We start from the raw sequence: 13,108 nt of genomic DNA, 5'->3' as shown, positions 1-13,108 counted from the left end.
CATGCTGATTAGTTCCTAGGACCAGCACTTACATATTTCTTTAGGCCTGCATTCCACAGATGTATGAGGCCTGTCGCGGATGTTATTTTAGACACACATATTTTTTTTTGGAGTTCCGATGTATCAAACATTCTCACTGCTAGTGTCATTCAGTTCAGCTTGTCACTAGTGATCAAATATGCTCTTACAAGGTGTTGTTAGGGTATCAAGTCAATTTTTTGTCATTTCAGTGAGTCTTCATGTTATCACAAAATCAGACCCCTGATAGGTTGCCGATCAGGTAGACCTTGTGTAACTCTTTCAAACCAACTTTTGGTTGAGGCTTAGCCTCCCCAATCTGGAGGGCTCTCTCACAAGATTTAAAGATTTGGATAATGAATAAGATGTTTAAATATCAAGAGGCTCGAAATGGAAAAATTTTGGTTGAAACTGTGTTTTTTGGAATTACACATCACTTTCGTAGCGCACTACGAAACTGCTGAAGATGATGACTAACTCAAGTTTCAAATTTCAAAAAAGAAGCGAAGTATTTTCAATTATGATTATGTATGGGTTCATCTATGAGAAGAAAATTGACACTGCTAGTGTCATTCAGTTCAGCTTGTCACTAGTGATCAAATATGCTCTTACAAGGTGTTGTTAGGGTATCAAGTCAATTTTTTGTCATTTCAGTGAGTCTTCATGTTATCACAAAATCAGACCCCTGATAGGTTGCCGATCAGGTAGACCTTGTGTAACTCTTTCAAACCAACTTTTGGTTGAGGCTTAGCCTCCCCAATCTGGAGGGCTCTCTCACAAGATTTAAAGATTTGGATAATGAATAAGATGTTTAAATATCAAGAGGCTCAAAATGGAAAAATTTTGGTTGAAACTGTGTTTTTTGGAATTACACATCACTTTCGTAGCGCACTACGAAACTGCTGAAGATGATGACTAACTCAAGTTTCAAATTTCAAAAAAGAAGCGAAGTATTTTCAATTATGATTATGTATGGGTTCATCTATGAGAAGAAAATTGACAAGCACTTAATCAAAATTCTTTGAAGTCCAAGTGAAGTAGCTTCCCTTTTCATTTCAAGCGAGGAAATGATCAAGATTAAGATGGTGCAAGCTCTTTCAATTTTCATCTTGCAGGAATTCCATGGAGTTGTTTATAGAAAAGAAGGATCATAGGTCAAGCAGGTGTCTAATATTGAACAAGCTTTAAAACAGGTTAGTTGTTGGAGATTCTGCGAAAAACTACAGGGAGGTCATGCACAAACCACCAAGGAATTTACTTTGAATTTCACATGGCTGAATTCAAAGGTTGGGATGCTCGAATTGCAAGTTTCACTAGAGGTAATATCCACAGTTACTAAGATTCCAAGGGGACAAGAAACTTGGTTTAAGAATTTCAAATTTGATATGATTCCCTGCAAGGAGTTTCTGAAGCTAGAATACACTGACTCAGATTTAAATAAGTCTGGTGCAAGCTCTTTCAACTTTCATCTTGCAGTAATTCCATGGAGTTGTTTACAGAAAAGAAGGAACATAGGTCAGGCAGGTGTCTAATATTGAACAAGCTTTCAAACAGGTTAGCTGTTGGAGATTCTGCGAAAAACTTCAAGGAGGTCACATGCAAGTCACCAAAGAATTTGCTTCCAATTTCACAGGATCTAATTCAAAGGTTGGATTGCTTGAATTACCAATCTCTCCAAAGGTTATATCTCCAGTCACTGAAATCCCAAGAAAGATAATTTTGAAAAAAGAGAACTATGTGTTTTTGACTCACACATCAGTTTCGTAGCGCACTACGAAACTGCTGAAGGTGACAGTTTTGTTTTCGAGGATCTACCTTGAAAGAAAGAGAGGATTATTTTGAAAGGGATGTTGTTGCAGAGGTGAAATAAGATCACTTGAGAAGTTTGAGCCCTAATCAAAAGGTAAATTCAAGAAATGAAGACATATACACATACCAAACCTTGCACTACGAAATCATTGAAGCAGCCTTTTTCAGGAGAAAAATTGTTTGAAGTAGTCAACTTCCAGGAGGTCTCTATAGAAACTGAAATAGTATTTTGTAAAACTGAAAGAGGTTTTTATTCCTAACATAATAAAATAGAAAAACCTCTTTTAGTTTCTTCAAATCCATTATGATCTGGGAGAAATGGATGACAAAAATTGCGCTATGAAACTTTTCGTAGCGCGTCATGAAACTACTGAAGCTACATAATCTAAACTCAGTCAACTGATTTTGAAATACAAAGGGAAGTTTTTTTGAAAAGGGAATATCTTCAAGGGATCATATAAAGATATCAACTTTCAACAAGGTCAAGATAGGTGGAGGAAACATATATTTGAATCCAACTCTAAACTTTTTGTCATAAAGTGATCACATTTACTACAGTCCAAGATATGTCAGACAGCTTGGAGGAGCTTTTGTCTTCACACATGGAAGAGGTTGACAACACATGAAGGACGTGGCATTCTGATATATTTTGTATAATCAAAGATGACGGGCATGGTTCATTAGATTCGAACATCTTTGAGGAAAACCAAAGGCCGATAAACAGGGGTAGTTTCCTATTTTTCAGGGGCAATGGAGAAGATGTGACATTGAGGATCAGTATGGAGCTTTGAACATCCACCACAGCCAAACCAAAAAAGACCACTTGTCAAAGGACGAGAATGATTGTAATTAAGGCTATTATTAGCATAATATGGAGTTAGACTCCTATTTGATTTAGATCTCTAGAAAGTCTAGTAGCAGTTTGTTACATTTAATGGGCAGTTAAAATTTGAATAGGTGTCATTAGAAGTAGATTTCGAGTTCCCCTCATGCTTGAGGAGGAATCTCAGTTAGGTAGAAGAGCTCTATATATAGGAGAAAGAGCAATGTAAAGAGGGTTGGAAATTTATGAAAAAAAAGCTCTGATATTTGGCTTATATAAAGACTCTGTTTTTTTGGTAATACAGTACTGGCTTATGCTTCTCAAGAATCATAGAGAGTTCAATGTATGAGCTTATTTTGTTGTCTTTTCATGTTATCTACAGTGTTATGTGTATCTGATTACTTAGAAATCGCTTACAGTGTTATAATTTCCTTCATATACTCATAAACTGCCTTCTATGTGTTTGGTGTGCTCTACATATGTTGAAATTTGAATGCCTTGACTTTTATGCAAAGCCAACCCTACTGTTAATACTGAATCATATATGACTCCATAAGCCCAATGGATACTTGTTAGTTGTGATTCCACCATTTTCATTTTTATTTGTTTCACAAGAGTTAGCCATCTTGATCATAATCACAAATCTTTAATCCTTTGAGAGAGCCCTTTCAGGCTAAGGAGGATAAGCCTTAGCTAAAAGATTGGTTTGAAACAGTTACTTGAAGTCTTCCTGGTCTGCAGCCTTCCAGGGTCTGATTTTGAGATAACATTTTGGTGCGTCTGCCGGGAGATATAATAAGGTGTATTCATACCATTTCAAGCTTCTGCTACATTTTACAGGAAATATATCCATTGGTTTACCTTTTTACTTATTTCGTAGCTTAAGCAAAATGTGTGATAAGGTGCAGCTAAGAAAAGAAGCTTATGAAACTTCATTGTTTCACCACGGTTTAATTAAGTTGATTATTCTGCATGAACTCCAGAGAGTATGTAGGGACTGGCCCACATTCATATTCATGTCTGGTTTCAAGAATGAGACCGGACTCAGTCCTCAAGCTGCAAAATATCTTCCAACAACAACTGGCCACCAGGCAGAAACAAGATCCAGGAGGTTTTCAAAGTTGAAGGGTAGGAAACAAGTAAGAGAATTCACCAAGCCACTGACTATCCAGGATATACCCCAGCAGTCTCTTAAAGAGAAAGCTCAGGTCAAAGAAGCTGCACATGAATCAAGCACAGGTGAAAGAGTTTAAAGAAGAAGGACTAGGAGCCAGGCAGCTAAGGAGAAAGGCAAATAAGTGATTATTGAAGAAAGCCCTGTTTCAAAGGGAGACTTAAATGACTTATTGCAAGCCATTAACATTGAAGAATTTCCACTAGTTCAAGCAGATTTGATAGAGTCAGGAAAATACAAGGCTAAGAGAGTCAAAGCCTCGAAAAAACTCAAGTTTGATGATCAGGTTGATCAATTTGTCTTTAAGCCCAGGAGACCCATAACGAGGAAGTTTAAACAAATACAGGAGGTACTTCCAAGAGCAGATGAAACAGGGGAGGTGACACAGCCTCATGAAAGAAAAGATAAAGGAAAAGCAATTACCATTCAAGAAGAAGATAGTGTGGAAGACTTGAAAAGGAGATTGGAATTGGCCAACTTTGAAATTGCAAGACTGAAGAAAGCTTCCAGGAAATTTTCAATCAAGGAGGCTTGTTTTAACCAAATGCAAGCTCGGTGGGAGGACAAAACATTTCAAATACCAGAGGTGGTTGATTTTAATGTTCAATTCCATAGCTAGACTGTCCCTGCGATAAAGGAAGCACAATTTATCAGAAAGGTCAATACAAACCTGAGATCTAGGATCAAGGTCATGAAGAAACAAACTGAAGACTTAAAGATACAGTTAAGCCAGCAGAAAGAATTTCCTTAAAGCAATCACACATCAAGTAAGGTTTTGTTTCAAATTTTGGTGGTTTTCCTTGTTATAATCCTTCTTGAAGAATCATACATTTCCATTCAGTTTTAAAAAGCTTCGGAGCAATTGAAATGGATGTTTAAATATCAAGAGGCTCAAAATGGCAAAATTTTGGTTGAAACTGTGTTTTTTGGAATTACACAGCAGTTTCGTAGCACGCTATGAAACTGCTGAAGATGATGACTAACACACAACATTTTGATTAGATTTGTTAGGTGTCTTGGTGCACTCATGTTTCAAATTTCAAAAAAGGAGACAAGTATTTTCAGTTATGATTATGTATGGGTTCATCTATGAGAAGCAAATTGACAAGCACTTAATCAAAATTCTTTGAAGTCCAAGTGAAGTAGCTTCCCTTTTCATTTCAAGCGAGGCAATGATCAAGATTAAGATGGTGCAAGCTCTTTCAATTTTCATCTTGCAGGAATTCCATGGAGTTGTTTACAGAAAAGAAGGATCATAGGTCAGGCAGGTGTCTAATATTGAAGAAGCTTTCAAACAGGTTGGCTGTTGGAGATTTTGCGAAAAACTTCAAGGAGGTCACATGCAAGTCACCAAAGAATTTGCTTCCAATTTCACAGGATTTAATTCAAAGGTTTGAGTGCTTGAATTACCAATCTCTCCAGAGGTTATATTTGCAGTCACTGAAATCCCAAGAAAGACAATTTTAAAAAAAGAGAACTATGTGTTTTTGACTCACACAGCAGTTTCGTAGCGTGCTACGAAACCGCTGAAGGTGACAGTTTTGTTTTTGAGGATCTACCTTGAAAGAAAGAGAGGATTATTTTGAAAGGGATGTTGCTGAAAAGGTGTAATAAGATCACTTGAGAAGTTTGAGCCCTAATCAAAAGGTAAATTCAAGAAATGAAGACATATACACATACCAAACCTTGCGCTACGAAATCACTAAAGCAGCCTTTTTCAGGAGAAAAACTGTTTTAAGTAGTCAACTTCCAGGAGGTCTCTAGAGCAACTGAAAGAATATTTTGGAAAATTGAAAGAGGTTTTTATTCCTAAAATAATAAAATAGAAAAAAATCTTTCAGTTTCTTCAAATCTATTATGATCTGGGAGAAATGGATGACAAAACTTGTGCTAGGAAACTTTTCGTAGCGCGCTATGAAACTGCTGAAGCTACATAATCTAAACTCAGTCAACTAATTTTGAAATAAAAAGGGAAGTTTTTTTGAAAAGGGAATATCTTCAAGGGATCATCTAAAGATATCAACTTTCAACAAGGTCAAGACATGTGGAGGAAACATATATTCGAATCCAACTCTAAACTTTTTGTCATAAAGTGATCACATTTACTACAGTCCAAGATATGTCAGACAGCTTGGAGGAGCTTTTGTCTTCACACATGGAAGAGGTTGAAAACACATCAAGGACATCTCATTCTGATATATTTTGTATAATCAAAGATGAAGGGCATGGTCCATTGGATTCGAACATCTTTGAGTAAAACTAAAGGCCGATAAACAGGGGTAGTTTCCTATTTTTCAGGGGCAATGGAGAATATGTGACATTGAGGATCAGTATGGAGATTTGAACATCCACCACAGCCAAACCAAAAAATACCACTTGTCAAAGGACGAGAATGATTGTAATTAAGTCTATTATTATCATAATATGGAGTTAGACTCCTATTTGATTTAGATCTCTAGAAAGTCTAGTAGCAGTTTGTTACATTTAATGGGTAGTTAAAATTTGAATAGGTATCATTAGAAGTAGATTTCGAGTTCCCCTCATGCTTGAGGAGGAATCTCAGTTAGGTAGAAGAGCTCTATATATAGGAGAAAGAGCAATGTAAAGAGGGTTGGAAATTTATGAAAAAAAAGCTCTGATATTTGGCTTATGTAAAGACTCTGTTTTCTTGGTAATACAGTACTGGCTTATGCTTCTCAAGAATCATAGAGAGTTCAATGTATGAGTTTCTTTTGTTGTCTTTTTATGTTATCTACAGTGTTATGAGTATTTGATTACTTAGAAATCGCTTACAGTGTTCTAATTTCCTTCATATACTCATAAACTGCCTTCTATGTGTTTGGTGTGCTCTACATATGTTGAAATCTGAATGCCTTGAATTTTATGCAAGGCCAACCCTACTGTTAATACTGAATCATATATGAATCCATAAGCCCAATGGATACTTGTTAGTTGTGTTTCCACCATTTTCATTTTTATTTTTTTCACAAGAGTTATCCATCTTGATCATAATAAAAAACCTTTAATCCTTTGAGAGAGCCCTTTTAGGCTAAGGAGGATAAGCCTTAGCTAAAAGATTGGTTTGAAACACTTACTTGAAGTCTTCCTAGTCTGCAGCCTTCCAAGGCCTGATTTTGAGATAACATTTCAAATAAAAATTTTGTCACTAGTTATCATGTCTAGGTCACTGTTGCTCCCTTCACTTACTCATGGTCTTCAACACTCATCATGGTCATTGTCTTCTTCGAGGTATCATATCTTCATTTAAGTGTCTTGGGTCATGAAATGGTTAAATTCCTCATTTTGGGTCATGGTCTAGGTTTTCACTCCATGTGTCATCACGATACCATATGTTGCCAAAAGTATGTCCATCATGTGATTAAGTGGGTAAAGGGAGTTAGCATCTTAGGGAAAGAAAAATAAAGGTAAAGGTAATATTTAATTTTAAATAAGACAATGTTGTAGTACACTACCTTGCCTCATCATTTCTCATACAGACGTGTTTTCTTCAAAATATGTTTCTGACACAATGGAGAATGATTTTACAAAATTGAAAGAAGTTTTTGTCCATTATAGTCCAAGGAAAAAACCCTCATTTTGTTTATGCACAGGTGTTATGATTTGAAAGAAATTCCTAAAATACACTTGCTACGGGAGAGTTAATGCACTTCTGGAAAGCTTGACTTCAAGATAGTTTTTCAGGGGTTTGGAGCAGGTGTTGGCAGTTCTTAAGGACTCTATTTTGTAGCAGACATCCTAAAATTTCCAATGGTACCTTTGGATCATGATTTGGATTAGTGAAAGGCATCCAAAAGTGCTCTGCAATTTGGAGCTTCGCTTTTGCCAGAGAAACCCTGAGTTTCTGGAGTGACCTTGGGAAAATCAAATCTTCTCCCTCCTAGAGTGTCTAAATTACATGCTTGGGGTGTCCATCTTATAGCAGACTTCAAGACATTTCCAACGAGCTATCAAGCTCGCAATTTGAAGCTGTTTAAGGCCTCCAAAAGTGGTTTGTAAGATGGCGTTGCGATTCTATGAACTGTGTTGCGCATAGGAATGCTGATCTGTGTGCAGGATAGAGTGCCCAAAAATCCTTCAAAACTCTCCCAAATCTCAAATTTTCACTTGCAAGCTTGATTTTATGGACTTCTAAGCCAAGGGACAAGTAAGTACACCATCATTGTCCCTCTTTTTCTTTCCAAATTCAAACTATTCTAGAAACTAGACTTGAAAGGCTAGTTGACTGTTCTCTCAGATTTGCATTTTGACCCTTGAAAGGCACCTCAAAATCAGCTCAAATTCAGCGCTGTGCTCCTGCACTTTCTATGTTCTTATTTGGAAAATTTCACTTTTAAAATTTCTAGTTTCTAGTCTGACTTGGTCAAAGTCAATATTCCCTATGTAATGGCACTAGTTATGAGGCTAGGTGATGTAGGCATGAATAAATATACATCATAGTTTGTTTTTTATGTTTATTGGGCCTAATAAAAGAAGCAAACTCCTAAACAAACTCTTCATGAAGTGTTTGAGTATCACCTTCTCACTCTCCCCTGTTGGTTGAGATAATCTTGGAGTTAGTTCCTCCACCAAGGAATTTGACTCCTGAAGGTGGGAAAGTGGTCGAGGAGAGTCTATAAGTATCATTTCACTTCAGGAGAAGAGGGTTGAACTTTTTGTGAAGGAGACTTGCATTGTAATAATCTTTCAGCTAATACAGATACAGGTTGCCGCTATTTTCAAGGAACTCTACCCCAGTGAGTTCATGATGCTTGTACTACATTCTTCTTGTTTTCTCATGGTCTAAACATCTTTATATACATTATATCTCTTCTTTCTATGAATGCCTTGTGATAAAATACTAAGAACTCTTGTTTTTCAGGCTCTGTTATCTGGTTTTCATAGTTATGTGTTTTGTCTTCCTAAGATAATGAAATCATGTTTATTTATGCTCATTAGTTTCTGCCTCACTATATCCTCTATATTGCATTGAAAAATACTCAAATTACACCATGGCTTCTGATATCTAGCTCCTTCTTATGTTTTATCCTGCTTTCTCATAGCCTAGACCTACTTGTGGCTCCAAACCCTAAGTTTAGAAAATCCTTAAAAAACCAAATTTTCACAAACAAACAAACAAATACACATATTGAACCTAAGATTCATTTGCTTTAAAGTCATATCGCTAATAAGAGACTTAGAGAGACCCCTCTCATGCTCAGTAGGGCTATCTATTGAGCTAAAGTGGTTTGAGGTTACCCTTGTTGATTTTCTTTTCAGCCTAGGAGATTGTAAGGACTAACATTTTTGGTGTCGTTGCTGAGGAACAAAAGATCATATCTTCCATGGGAAAGAATGACAAGGATCAGATCTAATTGATGATGGTGAACAGTGATCAGACACAAGAAAGGTTGTGCATCTTTCACCTGGTGACTCAATTGTCGAGGAATCCAAAGGTTCAAAAATTTCATGGTGAGTCCACTGTTCAAAAATCGGTAGTTTGAAGAACTTCTTGGTGTCTTAATTGTCTTCAAGATGGATTCAACTCCTCAAAGGTATGCTCCTATGAATCAAGCTCATAATCCTGGTTTTCTGAACCGAATTCCTTGCATAGATTAGCAAACTAATTTTCCCAAAATCATACATGGAAACGAGGATTAGGCTATTATGCATCTAATCAAATATAATTGGCATATACATAAGCTCGAGATTAAGTTTCATGAGGATTGTTTGATGAAAATGTTTATGGCTACCCTAGAAGGAAAAGCAAGATCATGGTATGAAGGATTGGAGCCATGTAGCTTATTCTCTCTTAAAGAATTCCACACAGCATTCTTTGAGTTTTACGGAAATTATCATCATTCATTCTCATTGTTTGAATATTGTTGTGAATCTTGTGAAAACTTCATTCAATACCTTGAAGAAACTTTTGGTGATGAAGAATTTCTAGATTATGAGATCATATATGCACTTTATGAATATTCTTCCCAACAAAAAATAACAGATATTAGCTACTTTGATACAAAGGATCATTCACGACACACATCAACTCCTTCTTTCCTTGAAGATGAAACATATCTGCATCCTAACAGTTAAGAAGAAATTAGTCCAAGTGAGAATTCTGAAATTGCATGTACAGAAAACTTAAGTAGTGAACCATCTAATGACAATGATCATCTACTTTTGCAAGGAAATAGTGAACAAGAAGTTGTTTCCCTTGATTCTTGTGGCACTCAAATTGATATTCTTCCTGTTGAAGCACATGAGGAATCAAATATACTTGAAGCAGTTGCTGCATTTAAAGTTTTCCATGAGCATCCAAAACCCTGTTTTTTGGATGAGAGGTATGAAGATAGTCATTCACTTGTTCTTTAAAATTTTTCTCTCTCTGAGGTTTTATTTCAAGATCGGGTTCATGAAAACCAAGATGAGGTTTCTGATAAAATGTATGAACAAGGATCTCTAGACACTCACCACTCATATGTCTCTCCATCTCATCCATTTTCCAAAGCACTATTTCAAGGGAAGATTCATGCAAATAAAAAATTTAAATTTGCATGTGTGAAGGTTTCAGAAAATATGGCAGAGAATAATCATCAAACGTTACAAGAAGATTATGAAGAGGAGAGTAGCGATAAAGAAGAGGTTATTTTAGAGCCACTTACACATGATGGTATTCCTCAAGAGTCAGAAAACGAAGAGTGTTCTTGTATTTCTTTTGAATTTCAAGATATGTTAATGTCCCAGATTATTATAGACCATTTTGCCAATTTTTTGCAGCCATCTAGAAAGATGAATTTTCTTGTATTAATGGATCATGAGCACATATTCAATGGACACTCAGAGTTCCCTATATTTTGTTTGTTCTACCTACTCAAGGAAATTACAAGCAGAATTCAAGTAAGTAGCCACTTGCTGGATTGGTTACAATAGAGGGATCACTACACATGATTGTATATACATCTTTAGAAGGTGGGTGGTTATCATCAGAATTTGAAGCCCGAGGTGAAGGCCCTAATATCCCAATGGTCTGTTGCCATAAGTAAGTTCAGTCAGTATGTTTTTTATAGTCACGTCGTTCGATTAGTCAGTCAGTTTTTAGTTTGAATTTAGTCTTTTCATTATGACTCCATGCCCAATCGATAAGGATACTTGGTCTATGGTGTTCTTGACACCTCCAAGGAGCTGCCATCCCTAGTTGGAGCCAATGTTAGTGTCAGTCAGTTTAGGCTATCACCAGTGATCAAATATGCTCTTATGAGGTGTTATTAGGGTGTCAAGCCAAATTTTTGTCATTTCAGTGTGTCTTCAAATAAAATTTTTTTCACTGGCTATCGTGTCTAGGTCATTGCTGCTCCCTTCACTTACTCATAGTCTTCAGCATTCATCATGGTCATTGTCTTCTTCGAGGTATCATATCTTCATTTAAGTGTCTTGGGTCATGAAATGGTTAAATTCCTCATTTTAGGTCATCGTCTAGGGTTTCACTCCATGTGTCATCACGATACCATATGTTGCCAAAAGTATGTCCATCATGTGATTAAGTGGGTAAAGGTAGTTACAAGATTAGGGAAAGAAAAATAAAGGTGAAGGTAATATTTAATTTCAAATAAGACAATATTGGAGTACACTACGTCGCCTCATCATTTCTCATAGGGGCGTGTTTGTTTCAAAATATTTTTATGACAAAATGGGGAATAATTTTACAAAATTGAAAGGGTTTTTTGTCCATTATAGTCCAAGAAACAAAAACCTCCTTCCATTTATGCACAGGTGTTACGATTTGAAAGAAATTCCCAAAATACACTTGCTACGGGAGATTTAATGAACTTATGGATAACTTGATTTCAAGACAGTTTTTCAGGGGTTTAGAGCAGCTGTTGGTAGTTCTTAAGGACTTTATTGTGTAGTTGACATCCTAATATTTCCAATGGTACCTTTAGATCATGATTGGGATTAGTGAAAGGCATCCAAAAGTGCTCTGCAAGTTGGAGCTTTGCTTTTGTCATAGAAACCCTGAGTTTTTGGCGTGACCTTGGGAAAATCAATTTTTTGCCATCATGGACTCTCTAACTTACATGATTGGGGTTTCCATCTTATATAAAACTTCAAGATCTTTCCAACGAGCTATCAAGATCGCAATTTGGAGCAGCCTAAGGCCTCTAAACGTGGTTTGGAAGATGGCATTGCGCTTTTGTGAACTGTGCTGCACTTTGGCACTATGCATAGAACAATGCGCTACGTGTAGGACAGAGTGCCCAGAAATCCTTCAAAACTCTCCAAAATCTCAATTTTTGACTTGCAAGCTTGATTTTATGGACTTCTAAGCCAAGGGACAAGTAAGTACACCATCATTCTCCCTCTTTTGTTTTTCCAAATTCAAACTTTTCTGGAAATTAGACTTGAAAGGCTAGTTGACTATTCTCTCAGGTTTGCATTTTGACCCATGGAAGGCACCTCAAATTCAGCTAAAAGTCAGCATTGTGCTTCTACACTTTCTGTGTTTTTATTTGGAAAATTTCACCGTGTAAAATTTCTATTTTCTAGTTTGACTTGGTCAAAGTCAATATATGGCACTAGTTACGAGGCTAGGTGATGTAGGCATGAATAAGTGTACATCATAGGTTGTTTTTGATGTTTATTAGGCCTCATAAAAGAAGAAAACTCCTAAACAAACTCTTCATGAAGTGTTTGAGTTTCACCTTCTCACTCTCACCTGTTGGTTGAGAGAATCTTGGAGTCAGTTCCTCCACCAAGGAATTTGACTCCTGAAGGTGGGAAAGTGGTCTAGGAGAATATATAAGTATAATTTCACTTCAGGAGAAGAGGGCTGAACTTTTTGTGAAGAAAACATGCATTTTAATAATATTTCAGCTAATACAGATACAGGTTGCAACTATTTTCAAGGAACTCTAGCTCAGTGAGTTCATGGTGCTTGTACTTCATTCCTTTTGTTTTCTCATGGTCTAAACATCTTTATCTACATTATATCTCTTCTTTCTATGAATTCCTTGTGATAAAATACTCAAAATTATTGTTTTTCAAGCTTTGTTATCTAGTTTTCATAGTTATGTGTTTTGTCTTCCTAAGTTAATGAAATCATGTTTATTTATGCTCATTAGTTTCTTCCTCACTATATCCTTTATAATGCACTAACAAATACTCAAATTACACCATGGCTTCTTATATCTAACTCCTTCTTATGTTTTCTCCTACATTCCCACAGCTTAGACCTACTTGTGGCTCCAAACCCTAAGTTCAACAAATCCTTAAAAAACCAAATTTTC

This window comes from Pinus tabuliformis, chromosome 2_2, assembly GCF_031772625.1.
Source record: "Pinus tabuliformis cultivar Carrire ecotype Pingquan chromosome 2_2, CPIR1, whole genome shotgun sequence".
Classification (NCBI taxonomy): Eukaryota; Viridiplantae; Streptophyta; class Pinopsida; order Pinales; family Pinaceae; genus Pinus; species Pinus tabuliformis.
This window is presented reverse-complemented; position numbering follows the sequence as displayed.